The 15837-nt window shown below is 40.7% G+C and overlaps 1 protein-coding gene across 1 annotated transcript in view; it reads left to right on the forward strand.

The window, feature by feature from the left end:
* Nucleotides 1-15837, forward strand: part of TBXAS1 (thromboxane A synthase 1) — a 240619-nt gene that overhangs the window by 35060 nt on the left and 189722 nt on the right. The window lies entirely within an intron of this gene.

Raw genomic sequence — 15837 nt, forward strand, 5'->3', positions numbered from 1 at the left:
CTGCTTGGATAGAAACAAGACCACAACCAATTAACTGGCAAGATAGAAAAGCCAGAGCAGCTAACATGCGTGCTGTAATTGCTGTGTACTCAGGGTGCTTCAGCTGCCTGAGCTGACATACCCTCTTTTATAAGCACTAAATCATCTTTAAAAACAAACACAAACTACCACATGCTTGCACCATTTTAGAAACACACAACCTATTCTATCACCAGCCACAACTTGCTGGTGGAACAATAGGAACTACAGTAGCCTCGGATGACTGATCTGAAAATATTTCATAAGGGCCTCTGAGTCATCTCCCATCTATTCGTTGCAATGTTTCACCAACCAGGTGCAGGCAAGTAAGAGACTCAGTTACCCTTTTGCCAACATACCAACAGCTAAAACTGTTAAAACCTCTTTGTCCAAGCTCAGTTGCAAGCATTTCGGATAACCCACTCCCCAAATTTTGTCTCTTAACCACGTACTGCCATCATACTCTTAGTTTTCCTTTCTCCTTCTCAGATGCTGATTTCTAACATCACACACCAGTCTTTTACTACTTTGCTCTCTAGGAAGAAACACTATGACAGAGTGCATGTGAAAGCTTGTGCTAGTGGTCAAGCAACAGGAGGCAAACTGTGCACATGCAAAAAAAGGCTATGCTCTGCTGTGAAATACAACTCTGAGTAGACTTGTTTCAGAATCAAGAAAACGTTTGTTCTGGCTCTGATCTGTTAGGAGAGAATAGAAATAACATAACTTTAATTTTCATGAGTGACTTGGCCATAAACGGTAAGTCTCAAGTGTATCTCATAGAGTGGTAGACCAGTGCAGGCATCACTGCTGAAGGATACATGGTCTCCTCTGGAAGCTCACATTTTGAAGTTGAAAATATACCTTATAAGATCTAGTATCAGATTAGAAGAATGAGTTGTTTCTCAGTTTATGTTGAAGAGGAGTCTTGACTGGAGGCTCACTCTGTCAACATGTCTTTCAGAAAATGCTGTTTATTGGAGAATGTGTTCAGGTGCACTGACTTTCAAGTGGAAGGCTTTTACGACTTATTTCCTCCTTCCTTGAAAGATGTTTTAGATTATTAGAAGTCACTATAAGTTAGAACCATTCTTTACAGCTATTCATACATCCACACATGCTCATCCTTCTGTACAGCCAGAGAGTTGTACAAAGTCCTTTAATGATGTTGTGCTGTGATTGTAAGGTTCAAAATGGTAACTATATTGTGATCTTGCAGTCTGTCTGTGGTCATGCCCTCTAATAATGGAGATTCCTTCATGCATATGTAGAAGTTTCATTTGCTGATTTCCGTTCAGAGAATCTCTGTTCCCAATAGTTGCCTGTTTTATTTTATGGTGATGAATATTTTTAAGGTATTAATGTTTAGCAGTGAAAGACTTGTGGGATATATGGTTTTCAAAATAGGCCTTATTTGGTGTGAGGGAGGGGGGACTTGTCTTTCCTTACAGAGGTCTTTGGTCTTTGTGTTGTCTTTAGATAAAAGGCTCCACAATCCAAAACGTGTTTAATTAAACTGCTTGGTAAGATAAGGTAGTAAAATAAAAGCCAAATGCTAGATTCTAATAAACTTTTCAATACAGAAAAGCCTAAACATGCCTGGGACTGCTTGACTAATTGTTAGCTGGCTTGGTGTCCTTGCTTAGGCTCCCATTTAAAGAGGAAATGTATTTGTCTTTTCAGATAAGCTGTGGGCAATTTCTAGCCAAAGCCTTTCTGTTGATGTCTAGCTGTGTGACAGTATTGGTGTGGAAGGGGCTGGTTTTGTGACTTTTTCACTAATTTATATTGGTAGAAGAAATCCCTCCCTCGTGAAAGCAGGAACATAGTCCCTCTTTCATTAATAGCAAACAACAATTAGAGCAACAGTTAATCACTTGTTTATTTATAGACAGGAATGAGCTATGCTTCCATCCAGTTTGACTTCCTTTGTGTTCAGGCTGTGCATTTTCTTTTAGATTTTGTAGGAGGAAGTGCTATGTGGTGTGGGTTGTTGTCTGCTTGTCTGGTTTTATTGGTTTTTTTTCTCCTCCTGTGAAAAAAAGAAAGGGTAGTCTTCTAAAAGCCGAAAGCTGCAGTGAGTTCACCAGCTTAACCTGGTAAAATGTTTTAATCTTTATGTGTCTTCCATCTCAAGAAATGGCATCTGAATTCAGTATCACATTTCTGTAATGTCTATGCCCAGTTCCATGAGTGTTTTGACTTTGTTGGGGAGGATGGAAATCTGCTTGCTGTCAGAGCTTGTTCCTATGTAAGTATTTGTAGGCAGCAGTCAAGACACCTCTCATCTTTCTGTTCAACATGTTGCACTGAGTTCTTTAAGCTTCCCATTTCTAAGTTCTGTCCCTGCCTCATCCTTAAATCTCTCCCTACAATAGCCCTTTGAGCTCCACTCAGTGTTCCCATGCCTTTCCTGAACAGGACTGTATGTAACAGTTGCACAGTTGACTTTCCTGTTCTCTACACATTGTTTCCTCACTTCTGCCTGGCAGCTCCCTTTTATACCTGTGGGGATTATGTTGGTGCTTCCAACACCACCTGCAATGCTCCCAGCTCTAGTCTAAGCAGTGACTGAGGATATGTCTGACTTCTCCAAGCAGAGCCTTTCATCCTGGAGGTATGATCTGTGTTTTCTGCTTCCTAGATGTGTCATCAGGCTGACAGAATACTTCACTTCCCTGTTATGTAGTTGCATCCTGCCCTTTTTGGTCTCTGATAACCTACTCATCTTTTTGTCTGTGGTTAACTTTGCCAGGAAAGAGAGCCACTGTATCTAAGGGAAACGTAGTGTCTGAGCTGACCTAGTAGCTTGCTGGTGCTGGAAGGGGTATTCCCCTTCCCTTCACCTACATGCTAGTGTTGACTCCAGCACTCTTTTGGCCGTTTTGACAGACCTATCGGGCTAACTATGAAGATACCCTTCCGTTTCCTAGGTACAAAACCACCAGTTCATTTCTGCTGGACTAGTTTGCTGGTGGCTGCATCAGCTTTGACAGGGATGAGATGAACACAGGGAAAGCTGCAAAAGGCAATATGTGGAGGTGAGTAACGGGGAAAGGAAGAACTTTTTGTCAGCAGAGAACTCTCAGATTCTCAGCTGCCTCCTGAAGCCCTACTGGCTTCATTGTACTCATATAGATGCCATGGTCAGGATGGGTTTGTCGTAGCTCAGGTGAGTGGGACCATTTCTGGTGATGTGTGATGCCCAACAACTATCAAACATCAGCCAGGACAGATTTCCAAAGTCTCATGGCTATTCCAGTGGCTCTATGGCAATAGGATGTTAAGAGTGATAACATACATCTAACAAAATGGCTAAGATGCTCTGTACTAACAATCACAGAATCTTAAGGGTTGGAAGGGACCTCAAAAGATCATCCAGTCCAACCCCCCTGCCAGAACAGGACCACATAAAGTAGGTCACACTGGAACTTGTCCAGGTGGATTTTGAATTGTTTCCAGAGAAGGAGACTCCACAACCCATCTGGGCAGCCTGTGCCAGTGCTCTGTTACTTTCACAGTGAAGAAATTTTTCCTTGTGTTCCTTTAGAACCTCTTATGTTCCAGCTTGTACCTGTTGCCCCTTGTCCTATCATTGGACCTGTGGACACATTCTTTAGCACAGAAAATCTGGCATAATTTTTTCATGATTCCTTTTATTAGTAAATAATAAACTATCTTTGTAAATCCTCCTAGTAAGAGTCCTGCTGATTAATAGCTCATGGTCATTGGCCATGTTTTTGTGGCCAAGCTCAACTTTTAGTTTGTCTAGCTTGGTGTCATATTAGCTCCCTGTGTACTGTGAGGTCTTTTAGGCAAGATGTTATGTGGTCTAGTGATTCTAGCGAATTTAGTAGCCCAAATAAGTGCCATAGAGAGATTTCTGTTTATCAACCATACCTATACGCCTGCCAAAAATCCCACCCCACTCCAGCCCAAAATGAAAACCTTGTTTTCCAATACTGAAAGGCGTTAATTGTGTTTTTAGCCTCTCCTCAAATTCCTTGTTGGCATCCCAAATTGATGGTTCCATTATTTTATGTAAGGATGATGTCAGGATAATTGACTTATCATTGCCTCTGCTTTCCTCTTGTCCCTTTACATTTTGGGATTATATTGGCAGTCCTTCAAACTGAGTTGTATTAGTGATCCAAGATTTGTTAAAAATTGTTATATGATGAAAGGCTGAGGGAGCTGGGGCTCTTTAGCTTGGAGGAGACTGAGGAGTGAGCTCATTAATGTTTGTAAATACATAAAAAGTGGATGTCAGGAGGATGGAGCCAGACTCTTCTCAATGATGTCCAATGATAGGACAAGGGGCAACAGGTACAAGCTGGAACATAAGAGGTTCTAAAGGAACACAAGGAAAAATTTCTTCACTGTGAAAGTAACAGAGCACTGGCACAGGCTGCCCAGATGGGTTGTGGAGTCTCCTTCTCTGGAAACATTCAAAATCCACCTGGACAAGTTCCAGTGTGACCTACTTTATGTGGTCCTGTTCTGGCAGGGGGGTTGGACTGGATGATCTTTTGAGGTCCCTTCCAACCCTTAAGATTCTGTGATTGTTAGTACAGAGCATCTTAGCCATTTTGTTAGATGTATGTTATCTGATGCTCCTTAATTTTGAAAACATTCACCTTCATCAGGATGCTGCCTTGTTTTTTCCTCAGTTACAAATTGTGCCTTTTCTATTGTAGAAATTTAAGAAATAGCTTTTGCAAGTATTGTTTGTCTAATTACTAGTTCCTGTGGATGCAAAAGTCAAGCCAATCAGTCATCTAAACCACTTCAAGTAATCAACACCCGATTCCTTCCTCTCATACCTTTTGTTCTCCTCTTTCCTCTTCCAAGAATCCTTAAGGTTTATTACCTTTTTCTGTTTTAATGTGAAGACAGTGAAACTGTTGCAGCAGACAGTCTTTACACCAGCTTGCAGATCCCTTGGCTGATGTCATAGTCATGGGTGGATTCTGGCCCTTTGCATGGATTTGAAGTAAAATGTGTTGAGAAGGTCTAGGTTCTCCAGCTCAAATAGCAGAGGAAAACAAAACTAACTGTAACTGTTGGGACTATAGCATAGAAAGTCTTCAACCTTGCATGTTAGGCTTTCTTTGAGAGGTGCTCCAAAGGAGAAGGGAAGCAGCCCTTTCTGAAGGGGGCTAGTGTGAGTGCTTTATAGCTGAGTGTCATCTTAATACGCCTCTACTACAGATGCTTCTTCAAGGGACAGATGCCTGTTAAAGATGGATGTTCAGTGTGAATAAAAGCATGAATTATGTACAGAGCCCCTTGTGGAAAATGAATAGTATCCAAAACAAACAAAATTGTTAGGTATTCATTTTGTTCTGGAGGGAAATGAACAGGTAGTGTGTATGCATGCACATGAATGTACCTATATGGATGTATACATGAATATAGTAGAATAAGTATGGTTTCCTGAAGGATCTGAAAGCACCTTGGCTTGAGTTAGCTATTCCTAGTGTAGTGACAGAGTAAGTAAAGTGGCCACAGTGCAGTGTGGAATGCCAGTATGGAATGCATAGTCTTACCTGGGCCTGTACATTGCAACCACTGTTTCACTTACCACTTGGGGGAGACGTTAAAATTAGAGCTTGTCCTTGGAGCCCTGGTATTGGCCAGTGAGAGTCACTTTTTTCCAGGTTGCCACGTTTGGCACATAATGTATTAGATTTGTTCACTGCTGCATTTTACTTGACTGGAATGGATTGTGCTAATGCTTTCCTGAGTGTCTTTTTCATATTCCTTCTACTTGAAGATTTCTATCCATTGCTTTTTTTTTGGCATGATTGGATTTTCCAGTCAAGCTTCTCTTAGGATAGGCACTAAACTCAAACTCCCAGCCATGTTTGTCTTCATGTTTGTCGTGAAGATGTTTGTCTTCACGTATCCAACTTCATGTCTTATGGTTAGCTCCTTGGAGACAAACTAAACAAATATTGCTGAAGATCTGTAGTGAACCTTAAAAAAATTATTGTTATTTTAGTTAGCACAAGAAGTACAGAAATTCAACTGTGATAATTAATGAGTCTGTTCCATTGCATCAGAGTCTCTTCCTTATATGTAGCTGAAAGTAATGAGTTTCTGAATCCCTTCTCTTGTGCGTGGCTTCTCTGAAACTTTATCTGAGTGACTCTTTCCTTTTATTCACAAACCTCTGTCCTCCTGCCACAATTTCTGTAATTTGTATCACATCTTGCTCTCATTATTTTCTGCTCTTAATCCCAATTCTATTGTCAAGCCTTTTATTTTTTTTTTTTTTAATTAACTTTTTAATCTATTTTAAAGCCTCTGTGTATCACCCTTTAGTTTCTTTTTTCTGCCTCTGGAAAATATCACTGATCTGCACCCAGGCACCAGCAGAGAGGGTGAAGAAAACTGGTTTCTCTGGGCTTCGACTCTCCTTTTGTCTCTCTGTCATGGTAATGACTCGCCATTGTTACCTCCCTGTGGAATTTTAGTTCTTTGTGGTAGCTAACAAGTAATCAAATGATAGTGTGAAGACATCCCTCCACTTTAGGGGACCCAGTGATGATGATTTATTTATCATTTTCATATCAGCAGGAGCTATGAACCTCTGTCAAAGATCAGGACTTCACTGTGCACATGAAGGCTGTGCAATGTAATGGAAAGATGGTCGCTGTCTCGGTGAATTTGCAGTTGAGCCGTTGAAGCGTTTTGCTTTCATGTGCCAGGAGCATTTGAGACTATTTAGCTGAAGGAGAGAGGGTGAGTTGGGACAGGGTGCAATAGCAGGTCCTTTGAGAGATGCTATGAAGGGGATCTTTAATGGATTCGTACACTACATTACTTGTTCAACAGCATGTCAGATGTTAAAAACCTGAGAGTCAAAGGAACAGGTGACAGTAATGGACTTGCCTTTGTTAGCAGAGAGCAATGATTATAAATGGCATCTAGGAGCCTACCAGATAAACAGTTTGAGAGAGAACATGACCAATAGAGAGCAAGGACGGTTCATTAAAATTAGCTTTTCCTGTCATGTGCACAACTACTTCATGGAGAATAGGACTGTGGTTGTGTGGATTATGGAAGATCCATACAAGCAGACTGCAGAGTAAGCTGTCATGTGCTATGACACCGAGTAATGCAAATCGACTCTGTTCCAGGAAAGCCTTTTCCATGTCAGCCTCTACATGAAAATTATCTGACTTGAACAAGGGTTTCTTTATGAAGTTAAGAGAATTATTCCTAAGGACTAATTCAAAGTGCAGTCAGAAGATGAGTTAATGTGCAACAAGCACTTTTTTTATAACCAGCAGCCCGGAGAGGAGCATGTCAACTTAAAGAGTATATTTCTGTCTGAACAGTCTAACCTGCTGTTTTACAAGTAATGTGTGGTGTTACTGCATTTTTTGGCGATTAAAGAAGGAAAATACCTCTCAATCCATTCTACTCTGGGTTTGACGGTGTTGCTATTCCTGTGTGTAGCCAGTTGCTCAGTCTCCTTACAGGGTTTGAATGGCTGATTCAGAACTCTGGGAAACCCCAATTGCTTTTGTTTTGCTTTTAATCTGGATGACACTTGAGAGCAACACTTGAGCCCACTTTTTTTTTAGGCTTTTTTTTTAAGTTCAGAGAATCTCCTTGAAGTTTGCTTCCTGCAATCCTTTCATCCAGTCTGTTTGAAATTCTATTTTTCCCTTGGCTTTGTTTGGCATCTGTTCAACTACTTTCTGTCTTGTAGTAGGTACCAGCCTTTGTTAGTGGCCCACGACAGCTCACTTGGACTGGTGAAGGTGATTCATTGCTCAAGCACACTGAAAAGTGTTTGAAATAATGTCACTGCTCTTCTCATGCCTGTGGTTGCTAGAGGGTATTCTGCTAGTGCTGGTGTAGGGAATAGAAGTTATGCATATTCCTTGCTGTGTCTACTTTGTCTTTTATAAGATTAAATCACATTATGAAAAGGGCTGAGTTACTCCTCTTTCCTGTGGATTCAATTCCTGTCAGTCCATAGGTAGTCAAGAACTCATGAGTAAGGTGCTAAGAGGAGACTGAATTTATTTTCTGTATTTCCATAAACCTTCGAACCCTACTTATGTATTTCCATTCATTGCTCATCTGTACAGGGACCTTGAGGTTGGAAGGATTATCTCTTCTTCAGAACTCAATGGCGTAGTTCACTGGTGACCAAGTGCTTCGCTGCTTTTCATGAAGGGAGCTCTGGACACCCTTTACATTAATTCTAGTGATATTAAGTTGTACAGCAAAACACAGAGCTCTAGACTCGCATGTATCGTAGCTTATCTTTAATTCTGGGGCTTTGCAGCCAGCACTGGGATGATTTTGTGATGTAGCAGATTGTCATTTGTTCCCTGAAGCATTCTCTCTTCCAGTGGGTCTTTCCATGCTGCATCACATGGCCAGTCACCTGCCAGAAAATGAGACTAGTCCTCTGGAGGTGTTTTGTCCCTCTTTTGTACCTGAATGGTGTAGAAATGAAATTTGTATGCATGTAGTGTAATTTAACAATTTGTGGTGGGTTTTATTTGTTATGGGGAGTGATAGAAAATGAGAGAGGAATAAAAATCTGAGCAAGAAAAGAAAAATCAAGAGGCATCGTTCCTCCTCATGACATCAGAGTACTCCCAGCTTTCAAGCCATGGGAAGCAGACTGAGGCTTCAGTATTAATTTCAAGTTTATCACAGGCTGTCTGATGTGTACAGTATTACAGACTCTTTCCTGTAATTAAGGGTCAGACAACACTGTCATTGTCACCCCCCCTACTATAATGGATTAGAACTTGCATGAAATAACTAGCTATGAGCTGAGATTTTATGCCTGCTCTCAGACTGAGAGCTAACACTTCCTTTATTTTTAATCTGGCATACTTAATTACAGGCGGGTCTGAGAGTGCCACAAATTAAGGTTGTGTGATGCTCCTATTGTACAACTCTGTTTTCAATTGCCTATTGCTTTATCAAACTGTAAGCAGCTGGGCTTCAAATTTTCCAGGACTGGTGTCTGTCTTAGGTAGAATTATTGAAGAATTTCAGTTGAAATGAGGTCAATAATTTCTGATATAAATAAAGGCTAAAGAGAAACATTTGGTTGGTTTTATTTTGGCGATCCTTCTGTTGTTTTTTTTTTATTATTGCTCTCTAGAGGTGGTGTTTGATTTTTATATTAGCTTTGATGCAGGGATTCAATATTTGGTGAGAGGAGGTGGGGTTTTTTGTCAGTGGATGTACTTCTTCATGCAAATTTGAGCAAACTCTAAGTCTTTGAAAAATTGCAGTTAGCACACATTCACTGGAATCTCTTGTGTTTATATATAATTTTAAGCTAATATTTCTGATTCTGTTTAAGCTAAGCATATTCCCAGCCCTTGTCTGTTCTGAGGGTTGACCAGGCAACAAGTCCCTGAGAGGAGTTCAACTTGCTCTGATTACGGGGACTGAGAAAAGTGTTTCTGTAATGGATCCCCTACGCAATATCCTCAATGAAGCTTAAGCACAAGAACTCCAAGCGAGGAGCCTGTCTTGCCTCTCCACCAGCCCTGTTTTGCTCGACTCACCCACCACCTGTCTGCAGCACTGCTGGGGAGAAGGGAAGGTTATGTGCTGTGAGTGTTGAAGTGGTAAGAAAGGAGGGGACTTGTGCAAACAGTCTGGTAAGAATGGTGTTAGGCAAGGAGAAACTGAAATAACTCACTATATGGAGGAAGGTAAATGGCTGATACAAAACCATGTGGGACTGTGTAGGGAAGAGATCAGTAGTGATGCTCATGGCAGGATATGAGGCAGGGACCGGACGAGAGAAGAAGCAGTACAGATCTGCTCCAGAGAGAAGCAGAAATTGGGGATGGGGATTGCAGAAGGTCCATGGATGAGGAAGAGTAGGAACCTGGCAGTGCTACCAGAGAATATGAGTACTCACTGGCGAGTTCTCAGCACCCAGCAAGGAGACTAGCATTTTGTTTTAGGAACTCCTCAGTTTTGCTTTTTTATTTTTTAACTCTCTGAGGAAGTGTTAAAGATCCTGTGGCTGGCTGACTGGCTGTGCTTTGCAGCTCCCTTGCATGAAGGACAACCTGCTGCTTCTGTCAGCTCTGCCATTAGCTCACTTGGCAAAGGTCTGTGCCGTAGTCCTAGGGTCTTGTGATGACCCCAGGGGATGAAAAATGATGCAATGTGATGGATTTTTAATGAGCTTTTAAAAGAACTTAAGAACTTGCACAGAAAATTGCATTAAAGGCATATTATTGAGGTTGTAAAGCCAAGCACACACAAGTTAGGAAATACTAGAACATAGTTGAGCTGTGGACTATTAATTCAGGCTCTCTGTACAGTACAAAATGATCTCTGGTGCTTTGATCACATCTGTTTATGGTCAACAAGACCTCTGCCATGTTCAGTGTACTGGATGGATGATGGCTCCTTGATATTAATCTGAATAAGTAATTATTATATGCACCATGTGATAATGTCATCTTTCTGCATTTATCCAGAACTATCTAAAGAGAGGGGAATTGTCCCTGTAGTCTTTCAGAGCAGCTCACTTGAGAATACAAGTGGTGAAAATGCCTTGAGGTTTGTTCCAGTAACTCTTTTTGTCTAGGCTTTGGTGCCTGCCATCCTGCCATATGTACACTGATGGGCTGATCTCAAAACTGGAGGAAGGACTACGTTCCCCACCTCACCTTCAGTCAAAAATGTCTCAGGCCTAAAAGCACTGGGAAGCAGTGAGCCTCCTGCAGCAATTTTGTTTTTTACCAGGGCTTTCCCTGGTAGGGTGGGACTCTGCAGCCCTTGTGCCACCTGGTTCTCCATAGCACTGAGTGGCTGTGTACACACTGTAGCTGTTAAGGCACTGACATCAAGCAGATTGTCTGATAGACCAGAACTACGTGGATTAGAAGAGGAAAGGGAGCTGAGGTATGTATGCACTAGTGGCAATACAACTTGGCTTTGCCTGCACAACACATCACTACTTGATGTGTATGCTAGACAACCTTTCAGGAATGAAGCCACCATAGCATTGCAACCCCTCTCAACTTCATGAAGTTATTGGCCAGAGACCTAATGAGTACCTCCTTTATCACAATTGCAGAATGTTAAGGGTTGGAAGTGACCTTTAGAGATCACTTAGTCCAAGAGCAGGACCACCTGGAGTATGTCACATAGGAACCCATCCAAGTGGGTTTTGAATGTCTCCAGAGAAGGAGACTCCACAACCCCTCTGGGCAGCCTATTCCAGTGCTCCATCACCCTTATAGTGACTTTAAGGCAATGCAAAACAGAATAATCAGTCTCCCAAGGAGATTTTCCTGCCTCAATTTAAACATAGAAACACAGAATGGTAGGGTTTGGAAGGAATCTCTAGAGATCATCCAGTGCAACTCTTAGCTAAAGCAGGTTCACCTCGATCAGGTCACACAGGAACACCTCCAGACTAACACAAAACCATCATTGCTGGTATGTAGGAATGGTTGAGATGTATACAGAAACAGGTGCTATGTTTTCTGCAAATAGTGTTGCATCACTAGGTTATGAACTTACATAACAATTAGGAAGACTAATTAACCAGGAACTTCATGTCCCTTTAATTATGGAACTAAGTTATCCAATTACAAAATTAAGATATGTAATTACTTGGAGAAGGAGGAAAAAACTCCCCAGTTTTTACTATGGTTTCTGAAAACTGCGTTTCTAACAATGCACCTGTTTATGCAAACTTCAGTCTTCCTGCCTGAAGCAAGAAGATTTATGGCCTTGAGGAGGCACCATTTTCTTCTGCATGCCTCACAATAGCTGTGTGAATAAAAAGGAGGATGAGGAAATTGGTCCTCAAGAAAGGTAAAGTACCAGTGATCCTAAGAAGTGAAAGGAAGGCTCAACCTTATGGTTAAGGCAGCAGGATTGAGACATGAGACCTGAGCTTAGCTACCAGCTCTGGGCCAGGCTTCTTTTTGACATCGTGTATGGCCTCACATATGCACCAGACCTCAGATATGCTATGGACACTCCTCCTGGAGAGAAGACCACCCTTTGTGTTCATGTTGGATAGAGGTTCCACCACCTTTCCCAAGGATATGCGTTGCTATAAGGAAGCAACAGTCCTTCTTCTGTTGACCTCTATCATTTTGTTTAAAGGTGTTAGGCTAATGATGAAGGGCTGAAGCTGTGGATTTATGACTCTTGTTAGTTTGCTCTTTATTTGGAAAAGTCACTGCCCAGTGTGAAGGGGCTGCTCTCTGAGAGAGGTGATGAAATATTGTCATTGGCCTGCTGTACCGACCATCTGTCTCTCCCAGGGCTACTTTGGAGCATGGTGAAGCATGTTGCTTTTCTGTATGGGCTTTTTCATTTAATTTGCCTTGATTCACTGCTAATTCTTGTTTCCTTTTTTAAAAATCAAAGCAACCCCAAAAACTTAAAATACACTGTGACAACCCACAGCCTTATTACAACCAGTCCCTTGAGCCTATCGGTTCTTTTAAGAGACACTAAAAATATTTTTCAGCAGACTGGCACAGTATGAATTAAAAAATGATTTTTAGCAGATAAAGGAGGTATAAATTTAATATTGGGTATATAATTTGGCCTTTCCTGCGCATTTTTTCCTGGTACATTAGCAAATGTTTCAATGAAATAATAATCCTGTGGCCATTTAGGTTTTGCAGATGGAAAACATCTGCCCCTGTAGAGGCAGATGGTGCAAGTGTGTGTGTAATGCCTGTCTTTCTTGTGCAATTATGACAAAATTAAAACACTGGGAGTGCATGCAAGTGATTAAGGAGAGTGAGTGTTACATAGAAGTTCTCATTCTCTCTGAAACTGATACTTCAGCCTTACAAAGTCGTAGTTGAAAAGTATAGATTTGTTGAGCTTGAAAATGAAGTTGCAATACTTAAATAGCCTTCTCCCAAACTGGCTGAAGTCTCTTCTGAAGCTTGACTCTAGAATGTACTGAAATTATACTTGTGGATATGCTTCATCCTTCCTTCCTTCCTTCCTTCCTTCCTTCCTTCCTTCCTTCCTTCCTTCCTTCCTTCCTTCCTTCCTTCCCTCCTTTCTTTCTTTCTTTTCCTTTTTTTTTTTTCCCCAAGGAATAGTAATAATTCCTTAGTGTGAGCCCAGTATTTTTTGCAGCCAAGTGTGTTTCCTTACAGCAAAAATCTACGTTTCTACCAGGGGTACTGCTAGATAACAGTAAAGGGCAACTTGATAACCTTGACCAATGTTAGAACATGTTATAAGAGGGATTTACTTACCCTGTTTTTCTCTCTTCTGCTTAGTGAGAAAGTCCTTCAGGACCTACCTGCCTTTTGGGGTTGGACAGCTGATTTAATTTGGTGTTCTGTTTCGGTTTTTATTTAGTGAGTACACTTTCTAGAGTTCATAACCAGGGGTAGTTGTATTCATCTGGGACTGGAATTCACTTTGGCTGTAATGCTCACCCACTTGCACTACCTGGATTCTTTGTGACCCTCTATCAGAGTGGGACCAGATAATGATTTTCTATTTAAACATCCTGAGCATCAATCTAGAGGAGAGACTGGTGGGATGGCAAATGTCCGGTGATCCTGCTGCTGTATTTGTAACGCAAAATTTCCCAGAGAGGGCTAATAGCAGAAAGTCTTACACTGTAGCCAGCCTGGGGATGATATAAATGTTTCAGTGAGGCTGTGCTGTCTAGGCAATGCTCCCAGGAATGCTTGTATATTTTTATATGAGCCATCATTGTGTTGTTGGGGAGGCTACCATTATTTTGTATATTATCACTACTGCATGAGCAAAATATATCCCAACATTAACTGGGATCTGGTGTGCATGTATATAAATAGAGGCAAATAGGTGAAAATGCATGATGATTATCTCTTGTTTGGCGGGAACGATTTCCATTATCTCAGCAAAATACTTTGTTTTCCCACCCAGTCTTCCAAAATAACACACCTCCCAGCTCCCAATAATGAGATTAAATAATGTATTTTTTTTATCTCCAGGTGTCCTAGTTTATAGCTTTCAGATATTGTTAGGCTGTGAATTACTTAGATGTAGAAGGAATGACGCACTTTCTCTAGTGAGGGAAATTCAGAGTAATTTCAATGGTGTGTTGAAGTCTATGATGCAGAGTTGGAAACTCGGTAATGTTATCTGCTACACAAATTGATTGCACTTGATGATAGACTGTATAATACTTTTTCTTGCAGTACTGATTAGGCTGGGCAGATGGCTAGTTCTGTTATCTATCTATCCATCGCAACTTATGTTAATTATTTGATGATTTTAACACTTTGTCCTTATTTTTTTCAGGGTGTTTTGTGAGTAGAACCTTGTATTTCGGAGAGCTTAAATCTGCCATGATGGCCTACAGGAATGTATTTGGCATATTAACTTTCTTTCAACAGTTATGTTTAATGTATCCAGAGGGCACCCAGCTCTGAGAGGCCATCTGAACATCTTGAAAGAGTTATTGAATTGTTTATTGATCTTCTTCATTACTGCTGTTTCTCTGGTTCCTTTTGATGTTTTGTCACTTATTCAAAATAAAATGCCAGGGTTTTAAATTAGTAGTTGTGCAGGAAGCCCTACATATGTAAATATTAGGATATGTTTCTTTCTTGAGTGAGAACAGGCAAGATTGTCCAGTGAATATTGCTGCCATCAGAATTTAATCCTTTTTCACGCCTCTCCCTTTGCCCAAAGACTCCTTCCTCTCTTCCTCTTAAGAAAACTGAAGTGTCTGAGGTTTTATCTTTTGGATTTTATAGCAGTCTAATCTCTTATTCTGCCATTGGATGCTTACAGACTAATTTCCTTGCTTAGAAAAATTAATTTGATTAACTTTCCCTCCTTCCCTATAATATTTTCCATGTATGTCTCTTATATTTGTTAAATTCACAAATGAAAAGTGTCTACTGATTTTTTTTTAAAATTTCATTAATGTATTTAATCACTCTTTGAAGTTTTTTAAGTTTCTGGAATAGATAACGTCCTATGGCAAGGATTCACACAGTGTGTTGATTACTTGGAAAAGTACTTCATTTTTGAACATGACACCTGAATATTCATTTGTGGGTTTTAATTCTTTTTAATAGTGGCTGACAATTAATTATTTACTTTCTAAGCCATGCAGGATCTTAAATATATTTGTTGTATCCTGCATCATTTGCTTCCTTTTCCAGCAATATCATTATAGCCTGTTTGGTTGTTCTTTGTACAGAAGTTGGTCATCTTAGTTACCTCTCAGTAGCTCTTGTTATTCTAGATTTTGCATTTGACTTAGCCCTTCTGGTCCATTGGCTGGTTGTCTGCCCTTAATGTGTACTCGTAGCAACAGCAGGAGGTTGCCTGATACCAGATTAATTTTTGTGATAAATTAACACAGGAGCTTGTTAAGTGGCAGAGTGAGAAATAAGACTTCCTGCTGGTGATAAGGCAGGCTCAGAACTGTTTCATCTAGATGTACAGCTTCTCCAGATGAGTACCTTGTGACTTTCTACAAGGCAACCCTGCCTGTTTGCAATCTTCCACCTTCTAGCCCACCTTCCCTTCCCAAAACCCAAGCCTGGCTCCTCTTCTCGCAGTGCGCTTACACATGCAGCTCTGACTTACTGTCGAAGTGTGTGTCATAGGTGTGCTCAGTAGCTGAATCACATAAATTAGCCTGTTTGAGTTATCAGTTGCTTCTGGCTGAAAAGGTAAAGGTTTGTGCCATAAAGCTGTCAGATTCATACATTGCTAATGTTCATTGTGAGTTTATGGACGATTTTTCTTTTCCTTTTTGTTTTTTTTTTTTTTTAAGAAGTCCCCAAGCCACTCCTTCCTCCCTCT

This window comes from Colius striatus, chromosome 1, assembly GCF_028858725.1.
Source record: "Colius striatus isolate bColStr4 chromosome 1, bColStr4.1.hap1, whole genome shotgun sequence".
NCBI lineage: Eukaryota > Metazoa > Chordata > Aves > Coliiformes > Coliidae > Colius > Colius striatus.